At 39.6% G+C, this 22777-nt stretch overlaps 1 long non-coding RNA gene across 1 annotated transcript in view; it reads left to right on the forward strand.

The window, feature by feature from the left end:
• Positions 1-22346, forward strand: part of LOC107649295 (uncharacterized) — a 110388-nt gene extending 88042 nt beyond the window's left edge. Inside the window, exon 5 of the long non-coding RNA XR_001622807.2 lies at positions 19884-22346. This is a non-coding gene — a long non-coding RNA (uncharacterized LOC107649295). The remainder of the gene's footprint in view (positions 1-19883) is intronic.
• The last annotated feature ends 431 nt before the right edge of the window (positions 22347-22777 follow it).

The raw sequence follows: 22777 nt of genomic DNA on the forward strand, positions 1-22777 counted from the left end.
TATTTAGCAAGAAACTTCCACATCTCTTTTAAAGTTTCTTTCCCCTCCCCCCATATTTATTATCCACTTAGATTTCCTTTGTTAGAGGTCTGAATTTCCTCATAGAAGCACAGGGCAGAATCTCCACTCTGCAAGTTGAGAGCAGTTAGGACTTTTAGAACTTTGTCAAAATATTTCAGGTTGGTTTGTAGCATAAGCAGCCTAGCTTGTGGCATACTCTTGAGGAGGAGGAAATAAAGTGGGAAATCTCCAATGAAAATAAAAAGTCCCAGGAAAAAAATTAAGCAGATCCAAACTGTACTTTTTAGCTCTATCAAATCAAGCTGTTGTTTCAGAGTTTCAAGCATGCTTTGCAATAGCATTTTTCCTGAAAGACGCTGAATGGGATTCTTTTTTCCACGCTGAAAAAATGGCTAGGGCAGGCTAGAAACATACAAGTAGAGTGTGGAAAGGGATTGGGGTGTTGAAATTTTTATACCTGACCCTCTGTGGAAAAAAATGGCTGGGATGGGCAGGCTCTTGGGGCGGGTCTGGTCTCCACAAGAGGAGGCTCCAAGCTGGGCGGAGAGAGGTGAGGAATGCTGGCCAAGCAAATGGACAGGAGAAACAGCAGGCAGCAGGGTGGGGCAGGACTGCAGGCACGCCCTGCCACTGGACCTCATGGTGGGCAGCGACCAGGCAAACTTACTATCTTTACTGTAAGGCTATCTGCTCAAACATTTTTGAGAATTCGTAATCGCTTCATGGTAAGCCAAAATGTGGGTTTGAAAATTAACAATCAGTAACTAAATATTATATTTTATAAAGTTTTATTAATAATAACTAAAACAAAAGAACTACCTGACTTCAGCCTGGTTGCAGGTCCAAGAGAGGAAGAGGGAGGAATTACAGCCACTTAAATAAACCATCATGCAAATGCGGGGATGAAGGAAAATGGAACTTCGGGAAATACTGAGGGATTTCTGGGGGATGAAGTCTAAAGGCTCAAAATCTCCATTTATACAATGCCACAATTTGGGGAAATGCCTCTTTCATCCACTTTGCTTTTTCCAAGGGTAAATGATTAAACCTATTTCTTTCAAATGACTATCAAATTCATTAAGGAGGCCAATTAGTATATTGAGGCTCAGTGCAATAAGTAAAATATCCTTGAACATGAGTACTTAGACATTGTGACAAAGAATATTTCTATTTGGACTTCACTCAGGATATTTTCCAAGACATCGATAAACTCCCTAGATGAACATATGTTCCCCTGTCTTATTCCTCTTTTGAAATTAATAATCAAACATCTCTGTGGTTAGACTGTCATCTCCTCATTTGTAGGTAATGTTGCTTGAATAAAGCCTATAAAACTAAATTTTGTTCTGGGAGTAAAATGCTTTAAAAAAAAAAACAGATGAATTAACATTTTACATGTATCAACTGGGTTTTGGGGAACCCCAAATTTACCCCTATCCCTTAAGAACTTGCCTTGAGGGAAGCTCCAGACTGACCTTCCCTATGGCTAAATGATAAACTTTAAAGAATTTAATAATCCCAGTTTAGGTGGGACTAGTAGATATAATCAAATCTTAATTTGTCTTAGAAGTTTCTCCCACTGTATAAAAGTCCCTCCCTGGTAGCCCACTCCTTGGCTGGACTCTTTCTTTAGTATTCATTGTAAAGCATCAGCCTCTCCCTGATAATTCTGTCTTGGACTTCTCCTTTCCCAGTAGCCACTGTAAAGCCAATCAATCATACTTCCCTGTCTTCAGTTCCCCAAAAGGTATATAAAATCCCTATGTTCAATTATTTGGAGAATCATCTTTGGTGGTGATTCTCTCAGAGACGCTGTCCCCAGAGCCCCAGAGTTTTGACTCTGTGTGGTATTTAGTGCTTGGCAGCCAATTATTAAAGACTGGTCTCTTTCCTAATTAAAGATTTGGTTTTTCTGACTACTCTAATGGTATTTTCCAAGTTAACAGTTGTATGAGTGGAAGAACATGGTCTGCCCTAGAAAAGATATTTTATTTTCCCAATTACATGTAGTAACAATTTTCCACAGGTTTTCTGAAGTTATAAGATCCCAATTGTCTCTCTCCCTCCCTTGAAGATGGTAAGCAATTTGATCTGTGTTATACATGCAAAACATTTCCTTAATTGGTCATTGTGTAAAGATTAAAATTTAGGAAAACTGAGGCAGGTAGAAATTAGTTTCTCTTTGCAAAGAGTATTATATTTTTAGAGGTTTATTGAAGATTTATTGAAAATACAGGATAAGAAAGCACATGCTAGGTGGGCCATGAGGCCCACCCAAATTTCACTCACATCATGAGCCCCATCTGTTTGCCAGTGGAGCCAGGAAGAGAAGAGCGCCCACTGTGGGTGGAGACCCTTTAAATAATGATTTGCTCTCGGCCCAGGTGAGAATTCAGTGAGATTACAAAACATTTTGGGGAAGTGGAGCAAGGACTTCTGCGGATTGAAGTCCTGGATTCAAATCCATTTTTACATTTCTCCATTTGATTGTTATTGGGGAAAGAAGTTTCCCCAAAAAGGATCATGAAAACATAATCAACTTAAACATTACAACAATTTGAGGATAAGAGAAAAAAAAAGAACAAAACCAATAATTGCTGGACGCATAGACAAAAAGCCAGTTAGGGGGCAGTCCCCTTTGGCATGAAAGTATACATACAAATAAATGTTCAATCAACCACACCCAAAGTTCATTTTGGTGCAGCTTGTGGTCTAGAGGCTTCTTCATGGTATCTTCTCCAACAGTTCCGTTTCTGGATTCAGAGAAGTAGCATCTTTCTTTACCTAAAATTCTTCTCAAAAGGAATTTAAACTTTGCAATTTAAAATAATGATATTTTTTACAATTGTTGTAAGAAAATACTCTTATAAAACCAAAACTCATGAAATTAAAAAAACACAAATAAACTAAAGTGAAGAATGGTATGCTGTGATCTGCATTCTTTCTCATAAGTCCCTTGGAATTGTCTTGGATCACTGTATTGCTGAGATTTCATCCCAGAATCAAAAAAAAAAATTTTTAAAGAATATTAACTGGAAAAAAATATTTTTTAAGGAATTGAAGTGTAAAAGAAAGGAAAATGTGACTATATCACATCATCATCCTATTTTCAATAAACCAGTGCTTCTTAAAGAAGAAAAGGAAGATGTAGGGGCAGCAAGCCCTGGATTGTCATCACTAGGAAGTCAAGGCTAAGAAATCCTTGACATGGGAAACAATCTTCATAACAAAAACCTCTGACAAAGGTCTAATTACTCAAATGTATGAAGAGCTAAATCAATTGTACAAAAAATCAAACCATTCTCCAATTGATAAATGGGCAAGGGACATGAACAGGAAGTTCTCAGCCAAAGAAATCAAAACTATTAATAAGCACATGAAGAAGTGTTCTAAATCTCTGATAATCAGAGAGATGCAAATCAAAACAACTCTGAGGTATCACCTCACACCTAGCAGATTGGCTAACATGACAGCAAAGGAAAGTAATGAATGCTGGAGGCTATGTGGCAAAGTTGGGACATTGATTCATTGCTGGTGGAGTTGTGAACTGATCCAACCATTCTGGAGGGCAATTTGGAACTATGCCCAAAGGACGACAAAAGAATATCTACCCTTTGACCCAGCCATAGCACTGCTGGGTCTGTACCCCAAAGAGATAATGGACAAAAAGACTTGTACAAGAATATTCATAGCTGAGCTCTTTGTGGTGGCCAAAAATTGGAAAACAAGGAGATGCCCTTCAATTGGGGAACAGCTGAACAAATTGTGGCATATGTTGGTGATGGAATACTATTGTGCTAAAAGGAATAATAAAGTGGAGGAATTCCATGGAAACTGGAACAACCTCCAGGAAGTGATGCAGAGCGAGAGGAGCAGAACCAGGAGAACATTGTACACAGAAACCGATACACTGTGGTACAATCGAACGTAATGGACTTCTCCATTAGTGTCAATGCAATGTCCCTGAACAATCTGCAGGGACCTAGGAGAAAAAACACTATCCACAAGCAGAGGACAAACTGTGGGAGTAAAAACACCGAGGAAAAGCAATTGCATGACTACAGGGGTTGAGGGGATATGACTGAGTAGAGACTCTAAATAAACATTCTAATGCAAATACCAACAACATGGAAATGGGTTTGAATCAAGGACACATGTGATACCCAGTGGAATCGCGTGTCAGCTATGGGAGGGGTGGTGGGAGGGGGAAAGGAAAAGAAAATTATTTTTTTCCAATGAATAATGTTTGAAAATGACCAAATAAAATAATGTTTAAAAGGAAAAAAAAGAAAAAAGAAATTCTTGACATGCAAAAATCTGCCTTTCCTTATAATCACCAAACCTCTGAGCACTAATGACTTCCATAAATGATTCTCCTTTGTTAGTTCCATTTGTTCCATTTCAGGCTCGCCTGCATCTCAGTTTCTATTCCTACTTGAGCCACTGACCTTGACGTTTTCTTGTGTAAGATTAAAATTAATATCCAATAACTCTGAATATTATATTTTATAAGATTCATTAATAATCATGAGGTAGAAAAAAATACAAGAACAAAAGTAAAAACCTGAGTAAAACAAGCTTTCCCAGCCATGTTCAAGGGAAAATAGAGCGAGAGGGAGGAGCTACCTAATGTGAGAAGGAACATGGGAAGCTGGGATTTAGAGTCTTGGGTTTCAAATTCTAGTTATACAATAGACTTTTACCTTCTTCCCATTGTTCTCTATATCTTGAAAAAGATATGAATACTTAATTCACAGAACAGTAAGTAAAGCTTATTTCTATTGCCATTTATAAAAGTAAAAATTAAATGTTAAACCATGAACTGGTAGAGAGCTGATACTCATTTAAGTTCTATTGAGAACTGGTTCCTTGAATATTTCTACAGGATAGAATTTCTGCCCTGAATCCTGCTAAAAATTCAACATTTAACCCAGATCAGGTGTAAACCACATTTTAAATGCCTGGGGAAATAAATGCCACCTGATAGTTCATTACACTAAAATCTTATATGAAGGTAGGAGGGAATTAGGGTGAAAAGGGCCCAGTTGGGAATGACTTTTATTAAAGAAAAGCAACAATTCAAGCTGAGAAAGAAAAGAGAACAAGAGAACAGGACCAACCTTCTTCCTTGATTGTACTCTTCTAGAGACAAGAAGGTACAAGACACTTTTTAATCCTCTCTATGGAATTTTCAATCTAAACTGGATGTGAAAATTTTCTGAGCCATAATCCTTGAGGTGACTCAGTATGGGGTAATTCTAATCCCTAAGTTTTGTTTTTCTTTTGTACCCAGGTTCCATCTTTTCACTTGTTTGGCAACAATGACATTGCATTAGATGTGGGTAGCAAAAACGTCTTTAAATTGAGAATGTATTTGCCAGTGTGAGAAGGAGGGATAATCTGATCCTAGGGCTTGGCAGACTATTAGATTAGGATTATTCTTTCCTCTGGTTTCATCTGCCTCTTCCTAAACATAAAAAGTAAATGATGTGGACCCTGCCATGGACAGTATTTTACCTCAATTGAAAATATTTTGATATGAAATGTTTACCTTTAGCTATGAGCAAAGAGATTATTCTACCCATTTGGAGAGGATTAAAAAGAGGTTGAGACAGTGTGCCAGAGGGGCTATAGCAAGTTGGACTAAGTCAAGAATACTCTAGGTCAGATGCACTTAGATTCTGCACAATATTGCCTCACACCATTAATTGAAGAATGACTGAACAAATTGTGGTATATGTTAGTGATGGAATACTATTGTGCTATAAGAAATAACAAGAGGATGATTTCAGAAAAATCTGGCAAGACCTACATGGACTGATGCAGAGTGAAATAAGCAGAACCAGGCAATAACAGCTATATTGATCAACTGTGAAAGGCAGTAATTCTCACACTCATACAGTGATCAGGATGATTCTGAAGGATTCCTGACAAAGAATGCTATCCATCTCCAAAGAAACAACTATTGAAGTCAGAAAGAGATCAAAGTGTATTATTTTCCACGTCAGCTTATTTGTCATTTTTATGTGAGTATTCCCTAACAACAATTGTTGTTGAATGAAGAGGATGAACCCCTGGGGTTCAGGAAGGATACCTTTTGCAAGAATGCAAGACTCTGAAAGGCAGCTCAAAAAATAAAAAGAGAAATTTATTAATTTGAAAAGTAATGTTGAATCTGGCCAGGAAGACAGCATAGGTGGAAAAACTGTCCCCCAGCAGGCATCAATTCTGGGGGGTTTTATACTCTTTACAACAGTGAGGAAATGACTCTGGAGCAAGGGGTTATGGGAAGGTTTACCAGAGGGCATGGGGGGGGGGTGGTTCTGGTGATTTGGAGGACGAATGAATAAGGTGTATCTCTCTGTCTATCTCAAATCAATGGGACAATCAAAGGAGGGTGGGTAGTCCTCAAAGTCAGATGATTTGGGTGGGGCCTAAGGGAGGAAAGGAATTTCCCTAATATTAGTTTGCTTGAAGATATAATGCCCTTGCCACAATGACCAATATATAGTTTTTTGTTTTGCATGATAATACACATATAACTCAAATCAAATTGCTTACCATCTCTGGGAGAGGAGAGGAAAAAGAGGAATTTGGATCTTACAAGTTCAGAAAATATATCTTGAAAATTGTTATTATACGTACTTGGGAAAATAATTTATTTTTTTTAACATTGTTTTATTTGGTCATTTCCAAACATTATTCATTGGAAACAAAGATCATTCTCTTTTCTTCCCTCCCCCCACCTCCCACCTCTCCCATAGCTGACACGCGATTCCACTGGGTATCACATGTGTTCTTGATTCAAACCCATTTCCATGTTGTTGGTATCTGCATTAGAGTGTTCATTTAGAGTCTCTCCTCGGTCATATCCCCTCAACCCCTGTAGTCAAGCAGTTGCTTTTCATCCATGCTTTTACTCCCACAGTTTATCCTCTGCTTGTGGATAGTGTTTTTTAGATCCCTGAAAATTGTTCAGGGACATTGCATTGACACTAATGGAGAAGTCCATCACCTTCGATTGTACCACAGTGGATCAGGCTCTGTCTACAATGTTCTCCTGGTTCTGCTCCTCTCGCTCTGCATCACTTCCTGGAGGTTGTTCCAGTCTCCATGGAGTTCCTCCACTTTATTATTCCTTTTAGCACAATAGTATTCCTTCACCAACATATACCACAATTTGTTCAGTTTTTCCCAATCGAAGGGCATCCCCTCATTTTCCAATTTTTTGCCACCACAAAGAGCGCAGCTATGAATATTCTTATACAAGTTTTTTTCCTTATTATCTCTTTGGGGTACAAACCCAGCAGTGCTATGGCTGGATCAAAGGGTAGATATTCTTTTGTCGCCCTTTGGGCATAGTTCCAAATTGCCCTCCAGAATGGTTGGATCAGTTCACAACTCCACCAGCAATGAATTAATGTCCCAACTTTGCCACATCCCCTCCAGCATTTATTACTTTCCATTGCTGTCATGTTAGCCAATCTGCTAGGTATGAAGTGCTACCTCAGAGTTGTTTTGATTTGCATCTCTCTGATTATAAGAGATTTAGAACACTTTTTCATGTGCTTATTAATAGTTTTGATTTCTTTGACTGAAAATTGCCTATTCATGTCCCTTGCCCATTTATCAATTGAAGAATGACTTGATTTTTTGTACAATTGATTTAGCTCTTTGTAAATTTGAGTAATTAGACCTTTGTCAGAGGTTTTTGTTATGAAGATTGTTTCCCAATTTGTTACTTCCCTTCTAATTTTGGTTATATTGGTTTTGTTTGTACAAATACTTTTTTAATTTGACGTAATCAAAATTATTTATTTTACATTTTGTGATTTTTTTCTATGTCTTGCTTGGTTTTAAAGTCTTTCCCCTCCCAAAGGTCTGACATGTATACTATTCTGTGTTCACCTAATTTACTTATAGTTTCTTTCTTTATTTATGTTTAAGTCATTCACCCATTCTGAATTTATCTTGGTGTAGGGTGTGAGGTGTTGATCCAAACCTAATCTCTCCCACACTGTCTTCCAATTTTCCCAGCAGATTTTATCAAATAATGGATTTTTGTCCCCAAAGCTGGAGTCTTTGGGTTTGTCATAAATTGTCTTGCTGAGATCATTTATGCCAAGTCTATTCCACTGATCCTCATTTCTGTCTCTTAGCCAGTACCAAATTGTTTTGATAACCACTGCTTTATAGTGTAGTTTGAGATCTGGGACTGCAAGTCCTCCTTCCTTTGAATTTTTTTTCATGATTTCCCTGGATATCCTTGATCTTTTGTTCTTCCAAATGAACTTAGTTATGGTTTTTTCTAATTCAGTAAAGAAGTTTTTTGGTAGTTCAATGGGTATGGTACTAAATAAGTAAATTAATTTGGGTAGAATTGTCATTTTTATTACATTAGCTCGTCCCACCCATGAGCAATCCATGTTTTTTCCAATTGTTTAGATCTAGTTTTAACTGTGTGGTAAGTGTTTTGTAGTTGTGTTCATATAGTTCCTGTGTTTGTCTCGGCAGATAGATTCCTAGATATTTTATATTGTCTAGGGTGACTTTAAATGGTATTTCTCTTTCTAATTCTTGCTGCTGAAATGGGTTAGAGATATATAGAAATGCTGATGACTTATGCGGGTTTATTTTGTATCATGCAACTTTGCTGAAGTTGTTGATTATTTCGAGTAACTTTTTGGTTGATTCTCTAGGATTCCTTAAGTAAACCATCATATCATCTGCAAAGAGTAATAGCTTGGTCTCCTCATTGCCAATTTTAATAACTTCAATTTCTTTTTCTTCTCTAATTGCTACTGCTAGTGTTTCTAGTACAATGTTAAATAATAGAGGTGATAATGGGCATCCTTGTTTTACTCCTGATCTTATTGGGAAGGCTTCTAGTTTATCCCCATTGCAGATGATGTTTGCTGATGGTTTTAGATATATACTGCTTATTATTTTTAGGAAAGGCCCTTCTATTCCTATGCTTTCTAGTGTTTTCAATAGGAATGGGTGTTGTATTTTATCAAAGGCTTTTTCTGCATCTATTGAGATAATCATGTGATTTTTCTCAGTTTGCTTGTTAATATGGTCAATTATGTGGATGGCTTTCCTAATATTGAACCATCCTTGCATTCCAGGTATGAATCCTGCCTGGTCATAGTGGATGACCCTTGTGATGACTTGCTGTTGTCTTTTTACTAGTATCCTATTTAAGATTTTTGCATCTATATTCATTAGGGAGATTGGTCTATAGTTTTCTTTCTCTGTTTTTGACCTGCCTGGCTTTGGGATCAGTACCATGTTTGTGTCGTAAAATGAATTTGGTAGAACTCCTTCTTGGCTTATTCTGTCAAATAGTTTGTTTAATATTGGGATTAGTTGTTCTTTGAATGTTTGATAGAATTCATTTGTGAATCCATCTGGACCTGGGGATTTTTTCTTAGGGAGTTTTTTGATGGCTTGTTCAATTTCTTTTTTTCAGTGTGGATGCAGCCAGATCCTGAGTTATCCTCACTGTGGTTCCTTGGTATCTGAATGACTTCTTCTTGGCAGCTTGTAATATCTTTTCTTTGGTCTGATAGTTCTTGAATTTGGCTATAACATTCCTGGGTGTTGTCAGTTGGGGATTAAGTACAGGAGGTGATCTGTGGATCCTATCAATCTCCACTTTTCCCTCTTGTTCTAGGATCTCAGGGCAGTTTTCTTTAATAATTTCCCATAAAATAATGTCCAGGCTTTTTCTTTTGTCATGGTCTTCTGGTAGGCCAATGATTCTTAAATTGTCTCTCCTTGAATGATTTTCTAAATCCTCTGTTTTGTGAATGAGATGCTTCATATTTTCCTCAATTTTTTCATTCTTTTGGTTTTGTTTTATAGTGTCCTGCTGCCTTGTGAGGTCACTTGATTCTAGTTGTTTTATTCTGGTTCTTAAAGACTGGATTTCATCCTTAGTTTTTTGGTTGTCCTTTTCCTTTTGGTCTGATTTTCTTTGGAGGTCATCTTTCATCTTCTTCACCTCATCTTTCATCTCCTTTGCCTCATTTTGCAGCTGGTTGATTTTGGTTTTCAAGACACCATTTTCTTATTTTAGTTCAAGTGCCTCTGTTTCCAGATGACTTATCTTAGTTTTTAAGTTCTTTTCCCAATTGTCTTCAGCCTCTCTTAATTGTGTTTTGAATTGCATTTTAAGTTCTTCCAAAGCCTGTATCCAATTCGCTGGGATTTCTGATTTTTCCTTGCTGATCCCTCCCCCTCTTTTTTGTTCGCTCTTTGCTCATTACCTGTGCAGAAGGTGTCTATTGTAATTTCTTTCTTCTTTTTCTGTTGTTTGCTCAGGTTTACCCCTTCTTTGCTCCCCGTATTTGTCTGTGCTCTTGCTCCTCTCATTTTTTTTTTTGGTTTTGGTTTTGGGGCTGTCAGTCTCCCCTCTTGGAGCTCTGTCAGATCTCTTGGTACAGTCTCTAGGGGAGGAATGTTAGCTTCCCTGTCCTCTGGAGGCTTTTGATCGATTAAGTTTAACTGAGTGACTCCTGGAAGACTGGGCCTCCCAGGCTCTCTCCAGTTCTCTCCAGCTGCTTCTCCACTGTCTGTAATGTTCCCCAGTGCCTTTGCCTGCCTCCCTGAGCTCTGAGGAGCCCTGATGGGATTATGTTCAACTGGATTGGTCTGGATGTGCCCGGAGGCAATGGTGAGACTGGAGCCTGCTAGAGGGACCCAGCCACAGCCTCGGTCTTTCCCTGGCTTCCTCCCCGCTGTCCATGCTGGATGCTTGGTGCCTGGCGCCCTGCTTCTCACAAGGTAGACCCTCCAAACCAGCACCTTTGCCAGCTCAGAGGTTCCCGCTGCTGCTGGGGGCTCAGCCCTCTGGGTTGGGGGGGAGGGGTCCTGGGACCTTCCCTCTGTCTTCCCCTTAGACCCGAGTATTCTCAGGTTCCAGCTTTTAGGGGGCTTTTGGGGGGCGTACCTTTTGATTTGAGTCCAGAAGGAGGGTTCCCCACCTCTGTCCTGTTGCTCAGCTTGAATTTCAGTGCCCTAGGAGCATTCAGTCTGTAATCAGTAAGGAAGGGTCTTCTGCAAGGTCTGAACTTTTGCCACTTTCTACTCAGCCATCTTGACTCTGCCCCCAAATAATTTGTTTTTAAAAAGCAATATTGTCTCATAAATCAGGGTAAAGGAGAGAAGGAGAAAACAAGCCTGGATGAAGATTGATAAATAATTTAGATGTCAGATGGCTTAGAAAGTGTTTCTAGATGAAATTGGAAAGTGAACACATGAAATATAATAGATCCCATTTGTATAGTCATATTTTTCCATTGGCAACTATCATGGCAGCATCACATTGGGACTCTACCATCTTAGTACTCGGTGAGTATGAATATCAACCTGGCATATCTGCATGAGGCTCTTCTTATTGAGATTCATGCCTGCTTGGGGAGCAAAGTTGGCAAGAAATTAGGAAAGAGTGGAACCAAGAGGTCTTGCTTCAAGAGAGGTCTTCACTGGTCTCTTGAGAAAGAAATCACAGGATGAAGAGAAAGACTAGGAAGAAATGAACTTATTGAGGAGCTTGCATAGGCACAATTATAGAGTAGTTTTCTCTCCACCAATAAGGGGACTCTTATTCCAATGTACCATGCTTGAATCCCAGCTTATGTGAGAAAGTAGAAATAGAAATCTAAAAGATAATGTTAGGAGAGATGGCTGAATCTGGTCAAATATATTCAGAAGAAACATGTACTTAATTTAAAAACACTCAGGAATTAGTTTTCAAGAACTCAAAGAATGGAATCCTAACAACTTATTTAAATCTTTCGAAGTAAACATACGTCACTGTCAACGTTTGCAAAGAACATCACACTTGTCTGCGAATCTTGGTCCCCATCCCACTTCTGTTCTCAAAGAATCTTCTCAACCCCCCAAAACTTCAAAGTCCTTGGTAGATGACTTAAGAGACTTCTACCTAATGACTAAATTTGGACATAGAGAATATGCACCTTCCTGGACTCCTTGGAGGAGGAGTATAAATATGGAATAGTTCATATCCTGTCAGTGATGGTCAAGCTACTGTTTGGTTTTTCTGAATTGTTTCTTTTTCTTTTAAGATTTTTATTATGAAGAATGCTTTCTGGGTAGGGGCAAGGGAAAAGATATATTTGGAAATGAATGTGGTGTAAAAGCAAAAAGAATCAATAAAAATTAATTTTTAAAAAGAAAAACATATCTATGCCTCCTTCTTTGAAAACGTGGATTCAGTGACTACAGAAGTCTAAATAAGCTCTTTACAGATTGATGGCTATGCAATGGCTATTTTGATGTTCAAAAAACTAGATTCAATAATAGTGAGTCAATTCACAGAGATCTTTTCTCAGGGAAAATTAGCAACTTGACTTTCCCCAAAACTCATTTCTCTGTCTCAGGAGCAAAATGGAAAGGCATTTCATGGGACTATTTTTTTTTACCCTTACTTAGAATTGATACTGAGTAGACTAAGGATTGTATAGTTTTCATTAAAGCAATTGAAAATAGCATAAACATAGTATACCCATAAAGTTATTATGATTACATCTCTTGTACTCTTTTGGTAAATCTCCTCTAAATCTGATTTCTTTTTTTTTTTAACCCATACCTTCTGTCTTAGATTCGATACTGTGTATTGGTTCCAAGGCAAAAGAACAGTTCGAATTAAATGACTTGCCCAAGGTCACACAACTAGGAAGTCTAATTTAAACCCAGGTCCTCTTAACTCCAGGCCTGGAGTCTCTCCATCCACTCTCAATGGCCCTAGAGGACTTTTTAATGAAATGATAAGTTATAGCCAAGGTACTGGGTTGACAAGAACACTTCCTTCTCCCAGGGTCCTTTTATTAGAAGTAGAAATGGAGAGAACCACAATCTTTGATAATAATCTATCTGGGGCCCATTCAGCATCCTGATTACCATTGCCTCTAAATCATATTATCTCACTCTAATCCCATTCCTGCCATTTACTGTTACACAAAGGCTAATTGCCTCCTCCCTCCTGGGATACACACTCTTCCCGAAATATAAAGACAAGGCATATCTACCCTGAGTCAGATTGTCTGTCTGCCTACAAGCATTTATTAAATGCTTACAGTGTGTCAGGCACTGAACTAAGCAATAGGGGTACAAGAAAGGCAAAAATAAATTCCCTGTCCTCAAGGAGATTACATTCTAATGGGAAATACAACATGTAAATAAGTAGGAACATATGCGATATCTTCAGAGAATATGAAAATAATCTGAAAAATTAAAGTATTGCCACTTCAAAGGAATGAGAAAGGTCTCCTGAAGAAGATAAGATTTCAGCTGAGTTGCAGGAAGCCAAGGCAACTAAGTAAATGAAGGGGGAAGGAGCATTTTCAGATTTAAGGGATAGCCAGTGAAAAGGCAGAAAAGGGCAGCTAGGTGACTCAGTGGAGAGAGCACCAGGACTGGAGTTGGGAGGACCTCGGTTCAAATCTGGCCTCAGACACTTCCTAGCTTGGACAAGTCACTTACCCTCATCCCCCTATCCCTTGCCCTTCTGTATTGGAGTTGTTACTAAGACAGAAAGTAAGGGTTTCAGAAAAAGAAAGAAAGGAAAAACACAGAGGTAGAAAGCAGAGTCATGTTCAAGCAAATGCATAGGCCAGTAAAGCCAGAACACAGATTAAGGTGTAAGAAGGCTAGAAAGGAAGGAAGGGGCCAGATTGTAAAGAGGTCTGATCATGTCAACTTTGGCAGTCAAGGCAGATTAGTGCTTGCTATGTCCCAAAGAAAGGCAATCTCATGTTGCCTGTCCTCAAAAACTTTGCAAACCAGTAGGAGAGACATGAAAATGGAAGGTAGTTTCAGAAGGAAGAAAGCAGGGAGAGCGTGGTGGGAGAGGATCCATGCAGGAGGTGGAATCTGATCTGAAAGGTGGCCATTGTATTAATAGGTAATCTGTTGTGAACTATTTCTTGTTGTTGCCAACTGGAATGTTGGCTTGTGACTAGAGGCTGCTAACAGGGGACACACCTGATGGTGCTTAGTTAAAATGGAGATAGAGGTACTACAGAGATAGAGAGATACGGAGAGATACTGCAACAGATGAGAGATGCTGCTACAGGGATAGAGAGATGTTGCCACAGGGGGATGCTACTGATCCCTGTGTGAGCCTAATGGATCAATCTATTTCCTACCCTCCTCCTCCCTCCCTTAACCACCCACTTCTGGAAGCCTTTTGGCTTCCTCCCTCCCCCCCTGAGTGGACTATAAAGATATTATTTTTTCCTCTCTCAGGTAAGGGGTTTATTGGAAACAAACAGGATGAGGATTGGGGAAAGAGGGATGAGGGTTTCCCTAATCTATAATAAGAATTTAGGAGGGTTATGGAAATAGTCAGTCTTGTCACAATTGTGATTCAGAGGGACAGTTAGAGAGATGGATGGAGAACAACTGTTTAAAATCTTTCTTCTTCACCAAGCCACCAAGGTCTCTCAGCCTAATTTCAGAAGTCTCCCCTCAAGGGTCCTTCAGTCTGGGACAGAAACTAAATAAAATCAGTTCAGCTTCTTCCCCCTCAGCCAGCCACCAAGCAAAGTCTCTCCTTCAGCCTGGCTTTCCTCCAACTCTTGGTCAGTCAAATCTCAGAGAGAGAGCAGAGGTTTCTCCCTTTGTCAGAGAGCCCAAAACCAAGCCAGCCCTCCAAGGGTCCTTCACCCATGGACAGAAACTAACAGGGATCAGTTCTCAGCTTCTTCCCCTTCAGTCAGGCTCAACTGCCAACTCCTGGGAACATTCCGTTTAGAACTTTCTTCTTGATTGACAGCCAGGTCCCCAGCCTTGGTTCTTGCATCTTGGCTTGTCCTATAAAACCTCTCTCTCTTCATGTCTCTACCACACCATGGACGTCAAAAAACAAGAGATGGCAAAGGAACAGAAATGGAGTCTCTTGAGCAAAGAGCAGCAAGAAAGTCGATGCTGATGGATTCTATCATACATGGAAGAGAGTCAAGTGTAAGACTAGAAAGACAGGATTATGAAGGGCTTTAAATGCCAAACAGAGGATTTAATATTTGATCCTGGAGTATTAGGAAGTCACTGGAATTCAACAAGTATGATAATGACATGGTCAGATCTGTATTCCAGAAAGATCACACTGGTAGCTGAGTAGACACAGAGATACAAGGCAGGGAGGGACACTAGCCAGCAGGTTAGTGCAATAATGGGTTATCAGGAGTTGAGAGTCAGTACCCCTGTGATGGTTGAGTAAGTGGAGGAAAGGAGAGCTAGTTGAGAGATGTTGTAAGATAGGAACACTCCTTGGCAGGTTAGGAGAGGTGTTGAGGATAACTCTGAGGTTGGGAAATTGGATATGACTGGGAGGGTGGTGGTAATGGTAATGGTAATAAGGAGATTGGAGATTGGAGATTTAGGGGAAAAGATAATTCTGTTCTACAAGTGTTGAGTTTGAAATGCTTATAGGACATCCAGGAGAGTCAGCTGGTGGCGGCGATGATGGTTGTGGTGATAGTGGTTGTCCTTCATACTTGAAGAGGACTAAATGACATCACTTGTCCAAGTCAATGTACAGTGTGTTCTACTGTGGCAGACCAGACCAATAAGAGCACACAGAAGGCTCTCCCATAAGTTGGGCACAAATAACCTATGTGAACATTTGGGATGGATATGTCTCTCAGTTTGCACATCTCACTTTTCTTTTGGGCTACTGCAATCCTGCTTTGTTCATAGAGCACAAAACCTTCTTTGATGGTGCATAATTAGAAAAATTTGAACTCCATCTCCCAGAATTCTTTTCTTGTCCCAAGAATCCTTTTCTCCTTTATTCATATTTGTGTTTGTTACCTTTGTATAGGTTTTGGGTAATGCCTCCCTCTTTCTCTTTTTCGCATGCAAGGCTGGTGAGCTGTTTTGCTAGTCTTTTATTTTCCTTTGCTTCAAGTTTTAATATTAATAAATCTTGTAAATATACTACTTGGAGTATTGAATATTAATTTTTAAAATTTACATTTGGCTTCCCCTTCATTCATGTTTGCATTTGTTACGTTTGTATATAAGTTTTGGATAAAACCTCCCTCTTTCTCTTTTTCACATGTGAGGCTGGTAAGTTCTGTAGTAAGGGATTTTAACTGGGTAAGCAAGAGATCCTGCAAACCAACATTCCACACAGAACTCTCAGGAGCTGGGGAACTGAACACACAGGCAGTTTCTGAGAGCAGTTGGTAGACTCCTCTGGAATAGAGAGAGGCTGCTGCTTTTTCCCTAACAGTCAGGAGAGCCAAGAGGGTTTTTCCTTGGTATTTCTGGGGTGGACCCAGAGAGCCAGTGATTCCCTCTTCTTTGACTTTCTTGATATTCTTCTTGCCCTTGCTGCTGCTGTCAAATGAATTTGCCAAATGGAGCTGTTACTGGGACTATTGCTTGACTCAAAGAGGATTCCTGGTTGTGAGATTCTTTGACTTTTGTCCTTATTCCTACAAAACCCCCTAGCCTTAATTACTACTGTAAGAATTTGCTTTAGAATAATTATAAAAGGTATAAGGGTTTTACTGTTTTGGGTTAGAAGTTAGATGTCCCCTAATTCCCTCCCCCCCCCTTTAGCTAAATAAACCTATTAATTTTATATATATAGTTAGTGTATATATATATAGTTATATATATATGCTATATATATATATAAAATATATATAGTTAGTTAGTTTTGAACCCTTCTTTTAACCCACCTGTTATAGCTCCCTCTGTTTCTCTAGCTTTTTATTTCCCTTTGCTTCAGGATTTATTATTAATAAATATTTTAAATATAATACTTGAAGTATTGAATATTAATTTTCAAAATTTACAATGGGGACATGCCATGCTAGATGATCCTGTCCCAGGGTCTCCCATGTCTGATAATTGATGCCAAAGTTCTCAAACTCGAAATCTAACCCTAACTGAGTGATGCAAGACTGGAACTTAGGAGGGACCATGCCATGTCAGGAAATGGCTTAGATGCTTGAAGTTCAGGTTCAATATTTTTATGAGATAAAGCACTTGTAAGTCCCTGGACAACTAACAAAAAGAAGTTTACTTAGCCCTACTGTAGCAAGGATATGTGTGTATCCTTGTATGTATGTATATGTAAGCACATCTGAACAGGTATACAAATAAGTCTTAAGCAGTGTTGGTTGTAGTGACTCTTATGGTTTTCTGGCATTCGCCAACTCTGAAGGGCACCCCATGTGGATGGGACCCTTTATGCTTACTGGTGACCAAGAAGCAGGAATGTGCCAGAGCCAACTTAGAGCAGCTCAGGAAATGATTGTTAAATTTTAAGGTGAGCATTTATATCTGGGAAATTGGAAATGTCCATAAATCATGGCTTGATTGATTGTTTTGTTTATCATGTGGACTTAAGAAAGTGATAGAGAAAATGTTAATAATGAAGAACAAAATTAAATGTGTGCCCAGTATACATTTGGGGGGGGGGGGGTAGACCATGGCTAACCATTTACAAGACTGCCAGGAATCCATGTCAACAGAGCCAAAATCTCTCAAGAATCTGTATCAAGGAGGCACAAATTGCCCCTGGTCCCACTCCTAGACTAAACAAATGCCAGCTTTGTCAACACTTGAAGAAAATCTAATCTGACCCATATGAAGAAGGCAAAAACAACCTGAGGGGAGAAATTCTGGTCCTATCACATGCTAGATGAGTAGATCTGAGAATCATCTGCATGGATATGATAAGTGTTCCCAAGGAGTTGATGAAATCACTAAGGGAGAAGACAAAAGAGAGTCCAGGAAAGAGCTCTGCAGCATATGTCTAATAAATGGACATGATCCAGAGGAAGAACCAGATTGGACCGCAGGAAAGAGGAATGGCTGGAAATATAGATCCAGGAGTTATCTGCAGAGAGATGATAATCTGCATAGAGTATTATGGAAGGGCAATAAATACTAGTGCTTTATTAACCAGTAAGTGGGCATATCTTCAAGTTATATCCTTCAGTCTCTTAAGCCTTTACATTCTTTTGCTGTGGTTGCCAACTAAACTACCACTGAGCCATTGGCTGCTAAACATCTTTTTTTTTTTCTTATTCATTTTACCACTATAGTTTTATGGGAATAGGTAAGAGACTGACCAGAGGTCATAAAAAACAGTGTCTTTCTTTATCATTCAGTCAGTTCAGACTGTAAGGGTAATTTTAGGGTTGTGACTTAATCTAAATTAATTTGGTCACCAGAGAATATCCCAAATAAAATATCCAAGTCCACTTGGAAATTTTATGGTGGTTTAATTAATATAGAGGGAAGGAATTAAGGAGAAGAGAGAGGGAGAGGGTATAGGATTTCTCCTCCCTGGCCTGTGCCAGGGGGAGTTAAAAAACCTCTGCCACAAGGTCTTTGAAGAAGATTAGAGACTTTCCTAAGAGGATAGTGTTTGGAAGGTAAAGGAGAAAAGAATCAGCCTAAACTCTGAGAGCTCAGTGAAGATGCCTCACCTGAACTAGGCTACTAAGCTTCTCCCAGTATTGTATCAAGGAAACTCACCGCCAAACCTGGACAACAGATGCCACCATGCCAAGATGCAAAGATGCTCAGCATGCTGCCACCAGAGCCACCTCTCTGCCAAAAAAGAGGCCCGAAAGTGGAAGTGATGTGAAATATATATATATACCATTTTTACATCACTTTCCTGTGTCTCACATGTACCAATGGTAGCTTAAGCTTGACTTAGGACAGCCCAGAGGTCTGTCAGTTGTTTCTGATTTATCATTTGCTAGCACATGTCATGGGCCATCCTTCTCAATACTTAATCCTTAAGTAGGGGTGTAGACTAAGCAGGGTGGAATAGATCTAAAATTCACACTCCTCTTCAATTCCTAATGAGTTTTCTCAAATACTGTTGTTAAGCTACACTTTCCCCAAAATTTTAATTATTTATTTATTTAGTTAGTTAGTTAAACTAGTTAGTTAGAAGCTAATATTTTGAAATTCAAGTGTAGAACTTTACATTTATTCCTATTGTTTCATCAAATTCTGTTTGGGTAACTGTCTTTTCTTGTTCTTCTTTGGGGGTCCTAATTCTGACAACCAATATGCTAGCCACCTCTCTTAGATTTATGCCATCAGAAAAAATGGTAAGTATGCCATCTATACATTCAACAAAGACACTAATAACAATGTTGAATAGAGCAAGACCAAGGAGAGAACCCTAGGACTCTGTTAGAAATCTCCTTCCAAATTGCCTGCTCTCATAGTCACTCAGTTTCTCTGGTCATTCAAAACAGTTCCAAGTCTACTATCACATAACCTCTCTCTCTCCATTTTCTCCTCAAGTGTAACATGAGAGACTTTCTTAAATGGTTTGCTGAAATCTAAGCGCAGGATGTCTACAATTATGCTCCTTATCTGTCTGTCTAGCTACCCTGTAAAGAAAGGAAATTATCCCAGCCTGGCATGCTATTCTTGATAAAGTCACGCTGGCTTTTAGTGATCACTGTGTCCCCTGCTAAGTGCTTACAATTCATTACTTTAATAATGTGTTCAGGAATTTTTCCAGGAGTAGAAGTCAAGCTCATTGGCCATTGTTAGTTTGTAGGCTCCATGCTCTTTCCTTTGTTGAAAACTAGGAGTAGCTGATGATACCATTGCGTAGGTCTAACCACTTAGAACAAATGATATAGATCCCTTAAACATGTGGCTTGATATGCTTTATTTATTATCAATTACAATATAGGATACCACAAATGTCATTATGTATTGTTATCTATAGGAGGTGGGAGTTGTCTTTTGGACTCACTGGAGCCAAAATGACATAATGAGTATAAAATGGATTTAAGTGAGGCAGAGTTGCTTGAAGTCATTCTCATGCTCTCTTCTAGAGTTATTCAAGCCCAATGGCAAGACAAAAGTCAAGATGACTGCTGATGATGCAGTGGATGACCTTGGCATCTTCGATGTCTGACACGCCTGCTTCAGCTACCTTCAGAGCCAGTCGCTGGAACAAATTATTCTCATCTACCCATTCTGCTGGGGAAAGTTTGAGATTAGACAGCCCTCTAACTCAACAATAGCTCTGAGGTCCATCAGTTCCCCTCAACCTAGTTTAGCCAGTCTGCTAAGATGGATTTACTAAGCTGTGGTTTCTGCCTATGCTCCAGCATCTTGGAGTCACAGGTGAGAGTTGGGTGAAATGTGGACTTCAAAAGAAAATGAGCATCCCTGAAAATGTCCCAGCAAGCCCTCACACCGGAGGTATTGGTCCTCTCTTGTGACAAGGAAATCACTTTAAAAGACTGATATATATTAATTTAAGGTCGCCAAGGAATTCAGCTATGTAATTCCTAAATGAAAACTCAAGTCAGCAGTCAACCTTTTATGGAGTTTTTAATTACAAACAGGAGGAAGAAAGGTATTAGAGAAAGGTATGAGAGAGAGAGAGAGAGAGAGAGAGAGAGAGAGAGAGAGAGAGAGAGAGAGAGAGAGAGAGAGAAAGGGGAGAGAAGGGAATAGGGCTTAAATACCCGCTCTGGTTTGGCTGGGCCAAAAGGCCCAAGCCCTTAGATAGCTGAGGCAAAGAAAAAAGATCATCAGTCCCTATCACTCACGTGACCAAAATGGAGAAACAGTCTCAGCGGCCTCCACCTCCAGCCTCCTTCAGAGCCAAAACTTCCCAGAGCACAACCTCTCAGAGCAAAACCTCTCGACCTCTCCAGTCCTCAGACCCCTCTCTCTTTAAGGAACCCATCTAAGTTTCCTCCCCTCAGTTCTCACATCTACCAATCACTGTCCATGTCTTCCCTGTGCCAATGGTGGCTCTAGCTTAACCCAGGACTGCCCAGAGGTCTGCCCCTTTGCACATGTCTGTTGAAGGTCATATTCTCAAATAATTAAATCTTGATCCTTGCTGCAGCCCTTCCTAAATCCTTTTACTCTGTGTAGGGTGGAGATTGTAGTTTTAAGACCTGGTTCTGTCATTCCAAGTATCTCTATTGTATCAATTCTAAAATCAATCATGACTCAAAGAACTTCCTGTTCTATGCTTAAGCATAGGTCAAAGCCCTTTCCATTGTTTAGCAAAAGGTTTCTTTCCTAAAGTAGTCTTAGGTAGGGAGGAGAAAGATCCTCCCATGCCAAGGGGGTTCACATTCCAATAGAGTTCTTACTATCAGTAGGAAATTCTTTCCAAGTATGAAATTTCCCAATGGTGAAATTTCCAACATTCATAAGTCTAAGAAATTTTAAGGTTTACACTCTGGGCAGCTAAGTGGCACCATAGTGCACAGAATACTGGTCCTCATGCCAGTTAGTCCAGAGGTGCCTGTATGTACCTGTACACTCACACTCATGCCCTCAGGCAGCTAGGTGGCACAGCACAAGCTGAACTTGAAATCAGAAAGTCCTGAGAGTTCAAATCTTGCCTCAGGCACTAACTGCTGTGTGTTCCCAGGGAAAAAATCACTTAACTAACCCTGTTTGCCTCTCTTTCCTCATTTGTCAAATGAGCTGGAGGAGGAAATGACAAACCACTCCAGGATCTTTGCCAAGAAAACCCCAAATGTGTTCACAAGGAATCAGACAGGACTGAAAGAACACCACAACAACGAACCCTGGCCGAGTTAATGAGTCGCCATATGCCTTGATTTCCTTATCTGTAAAATGGAAATAATAATAGCACATACAAAATGGATAATACTTATAAGTCATTTAACAAAATACATTGAGCATTTCTGAAAATATTTTCCTTATTCTGTATCCATGGTCTAACCAGTCATTCCTGAAAACAAACAAACAAACAAAAAAAAAAACAGAAGTATAACTGACCATTAGTCAACTGAAGTTATAATTGGTCACAGTAACTTCTAGAGTTTGGAAGTCTTTCATTAATTAAATTTTCTTCAGGGGGGTTCCTGAGGTCTTTTATCTTAGATCAGGCTTTCACAGCCACTTGTGATATAATCCAGTGCAGCGGAGTTAGAACAGGCATTGACCTTTGGGGCATATACCTGATACCATTCATTCAAAAAGAACATGATGCCCATACACTGGTTTTCTTCCTCAGGCAATGGAGAGTTTCCAAAGGCAAATGTTTCTGGATCTTTACCTTTCAGCACACCAATGGCCCCCAGCCAACAAGGCTTTAGGTCTTCCTGAGGCTTCTTTTCAAGTCACCAATCATTAGGGTGTTCAGGAACTGAGCCTCAGAGGGTCCCTATTTTAAAACTCTAGAGGTGGTCATAATCCATGATGAAACCCAGGGAAATGGGTCTGAGCCTATACATGGGAGAGGAGAAGAGGAAAGGAATAAGCATTTCTATGGCACCTACTATGTGCCAGGCGCTGTACCCATGCTAAGAACTTTACAAGTATTATCTCGATTGAGCAATCACAAGACAGGGCTATGGTGCTCATGATTTCCCTGTTGGGGTTCTTGATGTTCAGTCATTTCTGACTCTTCCTGACCCTATTGGGGGTTTTCTTGTCAAAGATCCTAGAATGGTTTTGCCATTTCTTTCTCCAGTTCATTCTACAGATGAAGAAACTGAGGCAAACGGGGGGGGGGGGGGGGGAGGAAGAGTGACTTGGCCAGGGTCACACAGCTAGGATGTGTCTGAGGACACATTTTAACTCAGGAAGAGTAGTCTTCTTGACTCCAGGCCAGCACTCTATCCACAAATTCATTATAACATAACCCAAATATGAATTACCTTCTACTCCTCAGTTCATAGAGACTTAACCACTCTAGAAGATGTAAAGGGCAATGTTCCAGGTATTA

This window comes from Monodelphis domestica, chromosome 6 (assembly GCF_027887165.1).
Source record: "Monodelphis domestica isolate mMonDom1 chromosome 6, mMonDom1.pri, whole genome shotgun sequence".
Taxonomy (NCBI): Eukaryota; Metazoa; Chordata; class Mammalia; order Didelphimorphia; family Didelphidae; genus Monodelphis; species Monodelphis domestica.